Source organism: Cyrtonyx montezumae, unplaced genomic scaffold, assembly GCF_038088225.1.
Source record: "Cyrtonyx montezumae isolate F1298 unplaced genomic scaffold, pur_monq_1.0 scaffold_13, whole genome shotgun sequence".
Classification (NCBI taxonomy): domain Eukaryota; kingdom Metazoa; phylum Chordata; class Aves; order Galliformes; family Odontophoridae; genus Cyrtonyx; species Cyrtonyx montezumae.
In genome coordinates, this window is record NW_027071859.1 from 4,800,947 (window position 1) to 4,815,714 (window position 14,768).

Below are 14,768 nucleotides of genomic sequence, written 5' to 3' on the forward strand. Positions count from 1 at the left end.
GCAGTTTCACCAGTGCTTCAGAGCTCAGTGATGAACACAAATTCCCATCCTCTGGCTTCATTACAGGAGTGACAGGAAAGCTGGCGAAGAAGAAATGTGCTGCTGGCAGCAGCCTCCAGCCTCTGCAGTGAGATTGCCCGTGCTCCCCTGTCAATCACACACCCCCACAGTAGCTGTGCATCAGCAGCCTGCGGACTAATCCCCACATGGTGAGCCTACCTTGGCTACAAAGCTTTCTGAGGCAAGAATGGTGCTAAAGAAGAGAAATGTTCAGACCACGCACACCGTTTCAGAGCCTAACCTCCCTGCTGAGCTCTGTGCCAGGATTGGGATCCTCAGCACGCAAGCGAGCTCAGCCCGATTACAACAACCAGTACTTCTTTAAAAGTCAAAATTTAAACTGCTGAAATCAGAATCTTGTGAAACATCACTTCTTCGCCTGCAGCTCTGCCAAGTGAAGTTGGCTAGGGCTTTTGGCAAACTACAAGTGATTAAATGAAAGAGTGGGTGGCCAAACATTTAAAGGGCTTGACTCAGACTCAGTGAGTGACACCACACCGGTACTGTCCAGCTTTCCCCATCTGTTACCATCACTATAGCACAGAGGTGAGAAGGGAAAATGGTGCTGGAAAATCACAGAGATGTTTCTGCAGATGGTTAAAATGCAGCAGGGAAGCACCAGCTTCATGGCAGGTGTGGAGCAGACCGGTACTGCAGAGCTTGGCTGTGCCTTACCTTCTGCACTGCTTCTTGGCTCAGAGCTGTCCTGCATCACACATCAAAACTTCTACTTTTCTTCTTTCTCCTAGTGCTGATCTCAAGGGTGCTTCTCCTCTTTAATACAAAAAACAAACAGAACCATATGTACTTAAGAAACACATTACCCATTGCCTAGAGGCATTGTGCAAGAGATACTGCCCATTAGCACGCTGGCTAAAAACACGCATTCCAAAAGAGATTCGTGAAGCACTGATGCCCCCACAGAGCTGATCCGGGCTGCTGGGGAACACTGGAGACTGGAGGACATGAGCCATAGCAACAGGCACACAGCAAAGGACACCTCTTTGGGTGTCACAATGCCCCAAGTCAGGAAGAACAGGCATAGATGTGCAGTGAGATACAACCAGAACATTTCACAAACAATAAGCTCTTAAATATCCTTTCTTTCTTGTTCAAGTCTTTTGGAGTTAATGGGAGGAGATGCAGGTCACCTCCCCTGTGCTCCACCAGCACAAAGCCAGCTTGCAGCAAACACCTCCAGGGATGGTGACTCCACCTCCACCTGGGCAGCCTGAAAGAAAGCATTTTTACTCTTTTGGAGAAGAAACTGTTTCTAATATGCAATGTGTTCTCAGCTCCCTCAGCATAAAACATTTCCACGACAGCACCTGGCAGTCCACAGTTCTGGAGTACACACACACAACCATTTCCCACCAAAAAAGGCAGCTACTTCACTCCATCAGGGCCAAGGGGAGCACCACAAGTCCCCTGCCCTGTTCCATGATGCTCCAGGAGCTCTAGCACCAGATCCAGCCTCAAGCCCAGCAACTCCTAGGGATTCCCCATCCTTTTTAGCTCAAAACCCACTCCAGACACACTTCTGCTGCAAATAATCATTTAAACATACAGAAAACTGCATACAAATACAAAACAGAATACAAAACAAAGTACCTTCTGCTAACTAGAGCTTGATAATGCAGAACTGTTGCTCATCAGCCGATGTCTCTGCTGCATGTGGCATCCCCTTTTGTTTCAGAACATAAGTGCTGCGGATCAGGGCCATCCCCATCCTGCCTTCGTACTCCTACGCAGCTCTGGCAGCCAGCACAAGTAGCATGTCCCAAGTCTCCCTCTTCCCACCCTCACTTTTACTAACACATTTCGTGTTCACTGCCTAAGCTCTGCTGTCAAGGAGCTTTGGTGGCTGTTGCTGGGCTCTGGAATTGATGTTGGCAGCTGCCTATAAAAGCTCCTCCATCCTTTTCTGTTCAGCTAGCAAAATGCCTCCTGAGCTCCTGTATCTTTGAGTTGAGAAGAAATAAACACTCTGCAAAGGGAGCTGTTCTCTCTTGCAAGCTGCAAGGGATGGCACGTTTCCAACTGCACAAGCTACGAGAAGTTTGCAGAAATAGGAACTAACAGCCATGGCCCCTCCACTCCCAGCTCCTCCCAGAACTGCAAAGCTCCTTCCAGAGTTCTTCAGAAATCACAAATGATGGCGTTACTCATCAGCCACAGCTGAGGATTTTATTTCAGCAAAGGACCTAAGAATGAAGACATGTACAAATGGTAAATACCTTTAAACCAATGCTCAATGGGATGCTCAGACTTGCATCATCCAAACTAACCACTCTCTTGAGTCTTTCAAGCACAATTCTAAAACTCTAGGACAAACAACACCTTGTGATAAAAGCCTCTTCTCTAACAAACTCTGTATACCACAGAACGTAAAAATCACCAGATACATTAATGATGGTGATTAGAGTACAATATTAACAGCAGCAATATTATACCACTAGCAGCTCAACAAAAAAGAAAGGCTGCTTCTCTCCCTACTCCCCATCAGAGAAGCAGTGGCAAGTAGCTGTCAGGGCTACATTTTATTTTTTATTAGTTCTTACAAGCTAACTATGCTAAAAGGTTGCATCAGGAATTTAAACTGCAGTTGTCAGCAGAAGTGAAGGACATTGTGGAATACATTTTACTCCAGCTCTTTTATTGCTCGGCTCCTTGGAGTGATTCAAGCAGCTTAAAGACTCAGAGGTACTGTCACAATATCTGGCCCTTAGCAAGCTGCCACTTAATACAAAAGAAACGTAACCAGCAGCCTTTACAGTACTGTCTGGACCCACAGAACAGGAGTCAACAACTGCTGATTGCTACCAAACTGCTCCCTGTGGGGATGTGCACCTTCTGACACAATACTCAAGTTTGACAGAAAAGGAAGTGACTGCAACACGTGGGAAACACTGATTTCTGCAGCCCTGCACACATCTGCAACATCGTAACACAGCTGGCTCCACCTCCCCTAGGCTGAAAATCCAGTGTGGGGTCTGACGAGGGGCGTGATGGGTTCTCCATTGGATGGCACAGAGGGATGGAAGGGGCTGTAATTGGGTTTGACGTGTTGTGCCCACTACTGCCCTATCACTTAGGTGTAGGTAATGCCATTTTCCTGAGTGCCAGTCTCTAGAGGAGAGGGTGGAGGGCTGGAATGCAGCACAGCTGGCTCAGACCTAGGCCAGGAAAGACTCAAACAGCACTGGGCCAAAGAAAGATGCTTTAAAGATCCCTGAGACAGCACACTGCTGCTTTTTGTCCAGGCACCATGTCAGGGTTCAGCTGGACTCTTTACTATTAATCAAAAAAATGATTTCATTTGCATCAGTTACCCCTTCCACTTGTTGCTACACACCAATCCAAGTGCTTGGAGCTGGAAGGGATGCTGACCTTCACCCCATCAAGCTCTGCTGGGCAATGTACACCACACTGCTCCAACATTCCCTGGCTGCCTGCCTGGCACCACACTCCCTCCCGCATCCCATAATGAGAACTAGCCTGAAAAAGGGAAGAGCACAGGAGGAAGGATCCTTGAATCTTGACTCAGAAGACAGAAGGCAACTGAACCCAGGTCAGTGGCTGCCCCAGGCATGGACAGAAGCAGTCTTGCTGTCTCTGAGTTGAAACAAGAGCCCAACCTAGGTATCCTAAGGCAAAAGGCAGCTTTATTTGGGGTCTCCAAAGTGTCCCTGCTACGAAGGTGAGGTTTTCTGCAGGAACTGATGCTCTACAGCTAATTTATTTGACCTGCAGAGACAGACGCTTCAGCACATTTTTCAACCACAAGGAATTCCCATACCAACAGCCTCAGCAACTCCAAGATGAAACCACCCAACCCCTAACCCTGACCCCAGCCACGATACTGCTGCCTGCTCTACTGGAACATGGCTTGTTGTCAGCTGCTTTGCAGCAGGTGCCTCCATGCCACCCTCTGCATGTGCCCACACCACATCAGGAGAGCTCCACACTGCCCAAAGCAGGAGCTGAAGATGCCCCCGTGTGAGGCAAACATGCCTTTAAGTCAGTGGGAACAAACAGAACTTGCTTTGTGAAGCATGGGCTTTTTTAAGCAGAGATGGTTCTTGCAACCAGATGTGGGATTTTGGATTTTTGAGCTTAGGTTTTTTAGCTTTTTGAGCTTTTTTTTTTTTACTGCATTAGAAGCAAGTGTTTCAGGTCACCTCTGATGCAAAGAGTCACCTACAAAGAGGCAGCTGTCAGATGGTGTCTCAGTAACACAGTATGTGCTCCTTCCACGTGGGCTCAGAGTCTCATGAACCCCTGTGCCATCTGCACATTGCATGGTTGTAGTCCAAGTCCCGCAAACACTTCTTTGATGGGTTAGCTGGAACTCCTGAAGATCTCTGAAGGTAACAGCAATCTTCATAGAATTATACACTTAATGGGTAAGGACCCCTCCATTCTTTGAAACATTGTTTTTTTGTTGTTATAAAAAACAAAAAACATGAATTAAATCATATTTCGGCCTTTCATTCTCATTTTTTGCTAAGCAAACAGAGTTGCATTTGGCATAGCTGGAGAATGGCACACACCACACAGACAGGCTCCATGGGAGGAAGGCAGCTCTCTGCTGCAGAGAAGGAGCTTCAGTGAGCTTATGCTCCTGTAAGAACCACCTGGAGAAGTAAAAAGTTGGTTGTTTAGGGCAAAGCTAAATCACTGAGCACGTTGGGGTATCAGGAAACATACTCCAAAAGAGCAGTGATGCAGTGGCACAGCTGCACAGGGAGGTGGTGGGGAGATGGTAAATCCCTGGAGGTGCTCCAGAAGCACAGAGATGTGGCCCTGAGGGACATGAGCAGTGGGCATGGTGGGGTTTGAGAGGTCTTTTCCAACCTTTAAGATTTTGTGATTCTAACAGGTGCTGAGGAAACTCGAATGTAAACAAATAAGGTCTACATCCTTCTGGAAATCAAAGCGAACACCTCAGAGAAAGACCTAGGTGAGCTCACCTTCTATCCAGCAAAAACTGAGGATGGAGAACCTGCAGTACTGGGTGGCCACGAGCAATCTGCTTAACAAGAGCTAGAGAAAGCACAGCAAGAAAACTAACAGCACTGTGGAATATTTGGATGTATCAGTCCTCTCCTCTGATCTCCTCTCTTCTCCATCCTGCTAAATGCACCCATTTTCTTTTACTACTTCTTTCAGTAACCACTGAAAAGCTTTTACTTTCACCCTTCAGCACCAAAACCATCACAGTCTGCTTTCATCTCATCCTCTCCAGACAATTACATCCACTTGCTTCTCTATTTTCTTTTCTTTCAAAGCTTTCATGCACGTTGCTTTTTCATCTCACTCACCTGCCTGTACCATCATTATTTTCCACATTGTCCCATGTGCTATTGTGTACCTAAAACCTGCTTTCAGCATGGTTATTTAAGCCCATTCTGCTGCACTCGGGAAGATGAATGTTTCTGCTGAACCACCTACAGCAGATCCACCAGGTTCCACTGTGCTAAATGCTCTTAAGGAGATGCTGAAGTCCAGTAGAAGTTTGGACAACGCAAAACACTGATCAGAGCTCTCTGATATTTAAGAGCTGAAAGTTTTCCAGGCTAATGCAGGCAACGTCACATAAAACTGGCAACATAACCATCTGGGTCCATTAACTATACTTGCTCTGTAGCATTTGCTGTCTGAATTGTTTATGCCCAGTTTGAGCACACAGACTACACAGCATATTAATACTCTGGAAACAAATGTGTAAAACAGAGCTAGAAATGAGGGACCATTTGGGGTGCCTGTTGTTATGCCAGAGTGATGATGAGATACAGAGACAGCTCTTGATCACACGCCTTCAGATGACCAAGTGACTGCTGAAATCCCACTCTGACAAAGATCTCTAAAAAAACCCTACATTCCTTCCATGTGTTCAGGTCAGCCAACTGAGTTGCTATGATGATGCACAAGGAGAGCTCTGCATAGAGTGGGGCTTGCTACGAGAAAAGGAGAAGAACGCAAGGATGCTCAACACAGAAATAAGGTGGATAAGGAGAAAAACAGTGTCAGGACTTAGTTTTGAAGAAGCAAAACAAAGGCAAGGAAAAAATCCTTCATAATGCATAACAAACCTTACAGATAGAAGCCATTTTGCATATACTGTTTATGCTCAATAAGACATTTAGGGATAAATATTGGACCTTCAAATGAAGGTCCTCTAAGGTTGTTTTGTGCTGCTTTACCCAAAGTCATCCAACCCCCTGTTGGAGATATTACACATCCTTTGAGAGCAGTTGGGTGGCATGAAGAACGAGAAGGCAAGCAGAGGGATGCTCAGCAGGGGTAAATTAGCTGCTTCAAAGGAAAGCAAGAGGCACATTAGAGCCTGCTCCAGCACAGAAGTCCTTCTCCACGCTGCAGACAGATAATGCAGCAAAGCACACAGAAGGAGCAGTAGTTCCCTTTTAGGGCATTTCCTAAGCTTCCCATCAGCTGCAGAAATGTATTCAAAAGGAAGCAGTCCAAGTGAGACCTCCCAGCATTCTCCTGTGCAAAATCCCTCTCACTATGGCATTTTGCTTTCACAGCAAAAATGATGCTAAGGGATTCTGCCCCCAGAAAAAGGGAACAGAAACTCCCTTTGCTCAACACTGCCAAAACGGTGTCACTGTGCAGCACTGTACTGGCACAAGCTGTACAAAAGCCACTGCCTGACAGTGTTGGGACACCAGAGTGATACATCCCATAGTTTCCTTGGTGATCACACCATGAGCAGAACAGACTCATGTCTCTGCATTTCAGCATTCCCACAGGTGAAGCACCTGGCTGTGCATCTCCTAGTGAAGCCAAGCACCTCCTTTCAGTTACAGTACCTCCAAAGATGCACTGAGGCTTGGTGCAGAGAGACAGAATCCATCCCTTCCAAATCATTTCCTGCAACGAGCAATCACAGCACGGCCCATCTCCTAGCCCCCCCACCCCCCCGAACTGCTGGAACCTCCCTTCACCTCCAGCAGACCTGGCACTACTCAGCACCCTCTCCCCAAGCAATGGTGTTCGGTTTTGTTTGTTCCTGACACAGTAGGAAATTTAAGAAGTTCAAGTCCAGATGTTTCTCCTCCTTCCAAATACTGCCCTGCTGCTCTTGCACACGTTCTCCAGCTTTTCCCAGTGTATTTTAAAATAGAATATCAGAGCTAAATGAGCTAATTCACTAGTATCTCCAGTTCTGGGAAGTAAGAACATCCTTTTTTTCCACAGATTTTCTCAGCACCAATTCTGCACTCGACGAAAATCCTCAACATAGCCAGGATGAAGCTATTACTGTGAATTACTATGTACATACTTAGTATGAACTGCCGTGGTGACATTTGCAGTGCTGCAGCTTTATCACAGACTTTATGTGACTTTTATTTCCCATACTGGCGCAGAGATGAGGGCTTACAACTGCCTTCAACAGCTCTGACACGGCCCATCCACCCAACACTGAACATGTCCACAGCTGTGATATACCACAAGTTCACAGAAAACACACTCCCACCCAAAAGCACAAGATATTACATTCCATTTCTTTTCACTATGGAAAAATAAATCTGATTATCTACTGACCATCAAACAAAACTAACTTAGAAAGCTGGCCAATCTAAGTATTAGATTTTGAGAAGAGAGCTCTCCCAGCCTTATATGTGAAGATCAGAGGTAGGCAGGGACTGGGATCAGCAGCTTCTGCTAACATGGAGATGCTTCAGATTCCAGTGCATCTACATGCTGACATACATTTTATTGCCTTCACCAACATACAACTATATACACATATGTATTTTTACATGCACGCATACACACAGCTCAAACCCCACTAACCTTGTGAAACTAGATACAAGGTCTTCAAAAGGCACACAGTCCTCTGAGAATGATACTTCTGAAGAGCAGCTTCTCAAAATCACATGCACTGTAACAGCAGCAAGGACAGGATCCAACTCAAGGGAGGCACTCAGCGATGCTTAAGCAACACAGCTTTCTCTTTCCTGCTCCAACTCCCTGCCCCTATTCCCCAGCACATTTCCAAATTGGCTCAACTTGGGTGGATTTGCATGGGAACTGCAAGGGAGACATCTGCCAAACATCAAGTCATTGCTCCCAAGAGCGGGGGCAAGGCAGTTTAGAAGGGAAAAAATGGTCACTGTGCTTTCAGTTTTATTTTTTTCACTGTAAGAACTGTGTATTTTCTCAGCCTCGTTCTCCACAACAGCTGAATTGTTTTCACTGGAGCACTCCCAAGAAGCACATCCCTTTGCAGACAACTTGCTGAAACGGGGTTTGACAAAATATAAGCGACCAAAAATAAGGTTTTCAAACACAGAACACCTGGCAAGCTTTTAATGATGACTATTTCCATCAGCCCCAACTGCACTGACCAGCAAACTGATGGCCAAACTGTAGAGAGCTTTTACTCCAACAACCATCTACTCCCATGAGGAAATGGTGGCTGGAAGATGGTTAGGAATGCCACTGCTTACCTTTCCCAGATGAAATCTGCATCAGTGTCCTTCTTCTCATTACCTACCCTAATTGCACTTCAGTTTTGTTGTACTGTCTAATTTAGGACACAAGATCCTTCAGAAAAAGATCTCAACATCTTACTCATCCATAAGAGCTGCTCAGCACACGGATGTTCCTATGCAAGCAAAACCACTGATTTTAGCCACGAAGGTACCAGTTGTACATAAGCATCCTAACAAGTGCAGTTAAGCAAAATTCTCTTTAAACACCCTTGTATTCATACATGGACCCTTCACAGCAGGATTTCAGTGTGAGCAGAGGATGAATGCTTGTTGTGATACACAATCTTTCCATAATCAGGATTTCATGTTACTCAAAAGCAGATTTTTTTTTTCCTTAGAGCTTCCAGCAATCCCCAAAACACATACAGCTTGAGACAAAGGAGATGCTGAGCAGTTGCATGCCCTGTGGTATCTCAAGGGCTGATGAAAAACAGCAGGGAGACACTCTCAGACACCTTGCTGTCTAAATCTGCCTCTCCATATCCACAGTCCATGAAATTCCATCTTGCACAAACCCAGGGGCAGCTGAGCTAAATGTGCTGAGAGCATGTAACGAGGAGACAGGGAGCTCTGTGAAGGATGTCGATACAACCTGACACTGCTGGTCCTTCTGGCTCATTCCTTCTGGCAGGAGGGGTCTCCATGAGGTCCCATCAAACAGAAATGAATCTAGCAAGTGATCTTCCTAAGGGTGATGGAGAAGCATGGGCTCTGTAAGGCTTAGGAATAAGAACATCAAATCAAAGCCTGGGAAACCTGTGTTGCCCTGCAGAAAATGGACTGGTAAGTTCTTACAGTGTTAAGCCCTGTTTCTATACCACAAACTCAACTGTGCTGAAAGCAGCTGAAAATACGATGATATACCAACAAAACAAAATGAGGGAACAAAATGTGGTATCCAGTAAACTGACCAATGCGTTTGGACAGCAGCAAGATACTGGCATGCTGGTGAGCACCTGGCATGCTGCTGTTAAGCTCTGCAGCTCCCAAAGCAAGGCAGCAGCAAGAAAGCATGGAGGGTCAAGTCTGCAGCACTGTTAGTCCAGGACCAACACTTGTGTGCTAGCTGCCCTTCCACAGGGATGTGAGAGCATCTGTGCTCATCCACAGCTTCTCAAGTTATAAGGAAGCCCTCTGAGTATGTCCCATTTACAAGCAAAACCAGACAGCAACTTTATGGTCACTAAGCTACCTGTGCATAGCCAAGCACTGCAAAATCTGCAAGGACTTCCAGTTCGTTGTTATTAACACATTCTTTGTATTAATCTTCCCCAAGCGATCCACTGTGGAAATTTATGTATGACCCTCTATTAAAAACCACAGTAACTCTCTCCCTGAACATACCACGGAGCTTAAACACATGAAAGCAGAGAGCCTGAAGAGGCTGATGAGAATCATTTGCCAGTACATTGGGAAGGACAATCTGGTTTTATGGGACGCTTTATAGTATGTTTTTCCAAATGAAAACTAAAACAGGTCCCAGATGGAAGCTGCACCATTTCAACTTCAACCTTAAAACTACTTTGTTGTTGTTGTTGTTTTTAAAAACCATGCAATGCTTCAGCAAGTCTGACCCTTGGGAAGGCTGGCAGCTCCCTGCACTGCTCGGATAAGACTCAGGCACAACAGCACAAACCTTGACGACTTTTTGGTCAAAAGATGCAAATAATAAGGAAATGTTAGTTTCAGAACAGCAGCAAAGTTTGCCCTTATTTCTACAATGCGTGCATCAGACTGTGGAAAATTTCTTTACAAAGCTCCAGGCATCTACACAGGCAGCTGGAGTGGGAAACGTATTCCCTTGCTCACAGCGTGCTAATCCAGTGACTCTGAGCTAAATAGCTTGCTTCTGCAAATTGATTATTTTATTTCTTGAAGTGTCCCATATAGACATAACGTGGCTCTAATACGCTTTCCAAGTCACAGCTTTTTCCCAAGAAGCAATGCCTAACGCTTGAATTTAGTTTTTAATTTGCATCATCAATGCCTAATGCAGACAATAGCCTGGCTCATCTCTTCATGCTTATTCTGGTGCTGGAAAGGCAACAGAGAACAGAGTATTTTTGCCAAGGAAACTAATACTTGCAAATGCGCAGGACAGAAGATATGGGAGATGAAAGCAGGGTCTTTGCTTGCTTCTGAGAGCGTGCAAAGGCAGAAGTGCAGGCAGCATCTGGCTCCATCTGCATCTTCCATACCTTGCAGAGATGACATATATTCCTCATTTGTTAAGGATAAATGTAGAAATAGTTTCTAGAGGACCACAGGGATGCAAAGCACAGGTCACCTTCCCCTCACCAGGCAGCTGCAGCCACTCATCCTCAACCCTTCCCCAGGCACTTCTCATCCCATACCTAACACTGCCCTACCTCTGATTTCTGGCTCCCTCCCAAACTCTCTCTCTCCCCTCCTCCATTATTCAGCAGCCCTCCCTTCTCCTTGGTGTCGTTGCCAACGCTCACTTCCAACCTCCATTACAATTTCTGCTGGGTGCAGAGATCCTGTTACAGCTGATCACTACCACACTGCTTGTGCTTTGCATTTAGGGAGGATCGAGTTATGCCACAGCTCATCAAAGCCCACGACTCTGTCAGTAACCATTAGGAAAGCTTTCACTCTGCCTGATGGAAAAGAAAACCACCTTGGTCGTGCTAGAGAGGCCAGAAAGGAATAGTTTCGGTTGCAACAGGATCTGATAACAGAGTGCAAATAGTGCTGTCAACACAAGCAGGACCCACCATGCTGGTTTACCTTTTTCCAAAGGATTTCAGGGAGCACAGTCAGCAGCTGAAACACCACCTTATCCCATATCTGTTTCTTCCTACAGTTATTCTCCTAAGCTATGTTTACAATCCATCTTCCTGGTGGGCTTATCTTCCCTGTACTCACAGACCCCTTCGTAAAGTGATTACAAAAGTTTATTTCAAACAGTATAGTATTATCCCAGGGACAGAAAGCTCTCAGTGGTTGCCATCTCCCTGCTACATGGTTCCATGGGATCCACACTGTGGCTTCTCCTGAACCCATTCTTTGCTACAAGAAGCACTGAAGGGGGTTCAGAAGCACCACGCTGCCAACTCAGGCAGACACAGCAGAAAGTGCAGGTGTCCAGGTTCATTTCTGCATGCTGAAAACCCCAGGACATGGCAAGATCAGAATAAGAATACCAATTACAGATATTTAACATGGTAATTTCAGAACCAGATATCATCATGAACCTCTGTTTCTTTCAGATAAGTAATCTCAGAACAATCAAGTAACAGTGATCGGGCTGAAGTACACACAGTAAGAATGCTAAGCATCAATCCCATGAATGGAGCTGGGGAATACATCTTCATGATCCTTCACCAAAAGAATATCCCCATTCCTCCTCCACACACACAAAAGGAGGATCTGTAGTATCCATTATCTACACTTGATGGCACACAGAGGGAGCAGAACAGGAAAGTTTTATAAAAGACACAGAGCAAAAGCAAATCCTGCAGCCCTGAAGATGATTTAGAGGCAGAGGGTGGTGAGGTGGTCTTTCTCGACACACATTTGTGACACTTCAGATAAATAGTTTTGTATAATGAAGAAAAAAAAAGTGAAAGGAAAAAAAATAAATCATTTGGGACAGTCAGCTGTGGGGAAAGGGGTTCTTTATGACTTCTTTCAGGCATAAATTTCCCCTGTCAAATCCAGTAGGAGAACACTAATGCTCTGTTGGATGAATGTAGGAACTCACCATGGACGTGGGACAAAAGATCTCTGCACTGCTGAGCCCTGAGGCTGCTGGAGTGCTCCAACTCTGTGCAGCACAGCCTTGACTTTTCCAGCCCTAGCTGCAGCTCCCAGGGGCTACACCACAAGGCTGACCAACCTGTTGGGACATGGCAAGGGGAATTCAATCACAGAATCATTAAGAGAAGACCCCTAAGAACTTCCAGTCCAACTGTCCATCTACCACCAGTACTATCCACTAAACCACATCCCTAAGTACCATATCTGCCCTTTCTTAAACACCTCCAGGTCTGGTGACTCCACCACTTCCCCGGGAAGCCCACTCCAACGCATCACCACTGCTTCAGAGTCGAAAAAATGAGGTGAAGCTCAGACTGCCACCGTGAGAATGGGCTGATAAAGCTGCACTGCAGCTAATGAGGATTTCCTGCTTTTGAAGCTGCAAAAGCAGTTTTTTCCCCCTCTTTTCTTAGAAATTAACTCTAAATGACAGCACAAGTAGCATGAGAAGGAAATAACAACAAAGAAGAAAGTGCAACGGATTATGGCACACAACCTCCACCCACAATCTGAACCTGCCTCCTCATCTGTCATTCCCCATTTAGCCTTCTCTTCCCCTGCTTCCAGCCCCAGTCTTCATGCAGCTCCTCCAGCCTTGGTCCTCCCCATCCCATCAGAAAACTCTAAGCCACGATTCAGAAGACAGTGAGCATCAAGGATATGTTTCAGTGGTCACCGAACTGAAACTTATCTAAAAGACAGTTTAATCTCAAGACAAGATGGTTATAGCAGTACCACCTGATAGCATACGTGCCAAAACAGGTAAGTCTTCACCTGTGAGCTGCCATGTTAAACATGGCAGGCAGGGGTGTTGCTCTTTACTTCGCTGTCAGACAAGAGAGCTTCACCATCACTACTTCAATGTACAACACAGATTACCTGAACCTCTAGATATCAGGAAACAGTAATTAGGCAAATTAGGCAAGAACAAACTAAATAATTTGCCCAGGACCACTGGAAGCAGTCAGTGACAGAGGAACAGGTGTCATTTAGAAGTCTCTTCTTTACAGCTTGGTCCCAAAGCACTAATGCAACCCCAGGGACCAGTTCAGGATCAGTCACACAAAGCATGAGCATCCTAAAACATCAGCATCTCCAAACGAGCAATGGGGAGAAAAAGTTGTGCAATAGCCAAAGCCAACTTTCTCCTCGCTCCTTTCCTCTCCACCCACAAAGCCAGGAGGAGTTCTGCTGGCTGAGTGGTTTCAGGAGAGATGGGATGGATGCTTGACTGAGAGCAGGCAGAAAAACAAACAGAAATCCCTCACCCCCTGGTGCTCAGGTCTCAAAAGCTGAAGGCTGCTGAAGGGTCACTTGTTTGGCAGCGCTGCCTGAGACATGCTGTACAGTACAAGATCCTTTGTGAGCAAGCAAAGCTGCAGTCAGAAGGATAAAATAAAGCTTGCAGGCACTGCGGTAGCAGGAGGCATTACCAGAGATGTCACAGCCCAGCTCTGGAAACCCTGCTGCTGTACATGGGATGAGGAAGCTGCCTGGCCCCAGGGCTTCCGGAGGAAGCACCACAGGGAGCAGAGCAGAGCAGGATACACTCACAGGATCAGAGTGCCTGAGGCACAGGTATCCTGGTACTCCAAATACGCTGGAGACAAGAGTTACTAATTAATAGGCAGTCATGTGATAAAAGTGAGCAGTTATATTTAGAATTAATTTAATTACTTCAGCCTCAAAAGCATCCTAAAATTATAACAGCAAGGGATTCTCTTTCCAGCATCCCCCTCATACAGCAATACTCATTACCTGTCCTCAGCTTGGGTGCAGCTCTCAACATCATCAACAGTAGAGCTTTCCTTGGGAGATGTTTCTGGCAGCCTAGCTGATTTTCAACATTAGGATGTAATAAAAAAGGAAATTCATGAATTGGCTGCAGCAATTTGAGGAAGATTTGTGGCCATAGCAACATTACTATAATCTATGCTGCAGGGAACAAAAGGTACTTTGATCATGTTGTTCCCTACCCTCTCCTGCCCTCCTGTAATGAGAGACATCAGCATCCAGACACTCTCCAGTCCCCCAAAAGCCCACATGTGCTCTCTCCCATCACTACTGCCAACTTGAAATCACTGTGCTAGGAGTAGATAACAGCATAACTCTTGGCACAATCTCAACCTTATAGAACAATGTTTATTGCTGGTGGGTGTCACACAGCTGCTGCCTCTTCCTTCCTATCGCTCACTATACTAGCTTAATCTTATATTCACCTGTAACATCTGGAATCTTGCATTCAATTCATGCCCAGTTCATGTCCTAACAGGGATCTGAGCTGTAGGCACTCCTCTAAGACAAATAATAAAAGGAAATGCCAAGAAATAAAGCCAGCAAGCTGCCTGCCTGTCCTCTGCACTGTGGGCCTCCCTCATCTGCCCACCAAGCCGAACGCAC

General features: G+C 45.8%; 1 protein-coding gene across 4 annotated transcripts in view; it reads right to left on the bottom strand.

Annotated features, from left to right (window-relative positions):
- EXTL3 (exostosin like glycosyltransferase 3) overlaps positions 1-14,768 on the bottom strand; it is a 97,356-nt gene that overhangs the window by 39,262 nt on the left and 43,326 nt on the right. For 2 of the 4 annotated variants that reach the window (XM_065730493.1, XM_065730492.1), the window contains one exon: positions 736-834. The exons of the other annotated variants lie outside the window; for them this stretch is intronic. The gene's annotated coding sequence lies outside the window, so the exon portion shown is untranslated. The remainder of the gene's footprint in view (positions 1-735; positions 835-14,768) is intronic. 4 annotated transcript variants of the gene reach the window in all.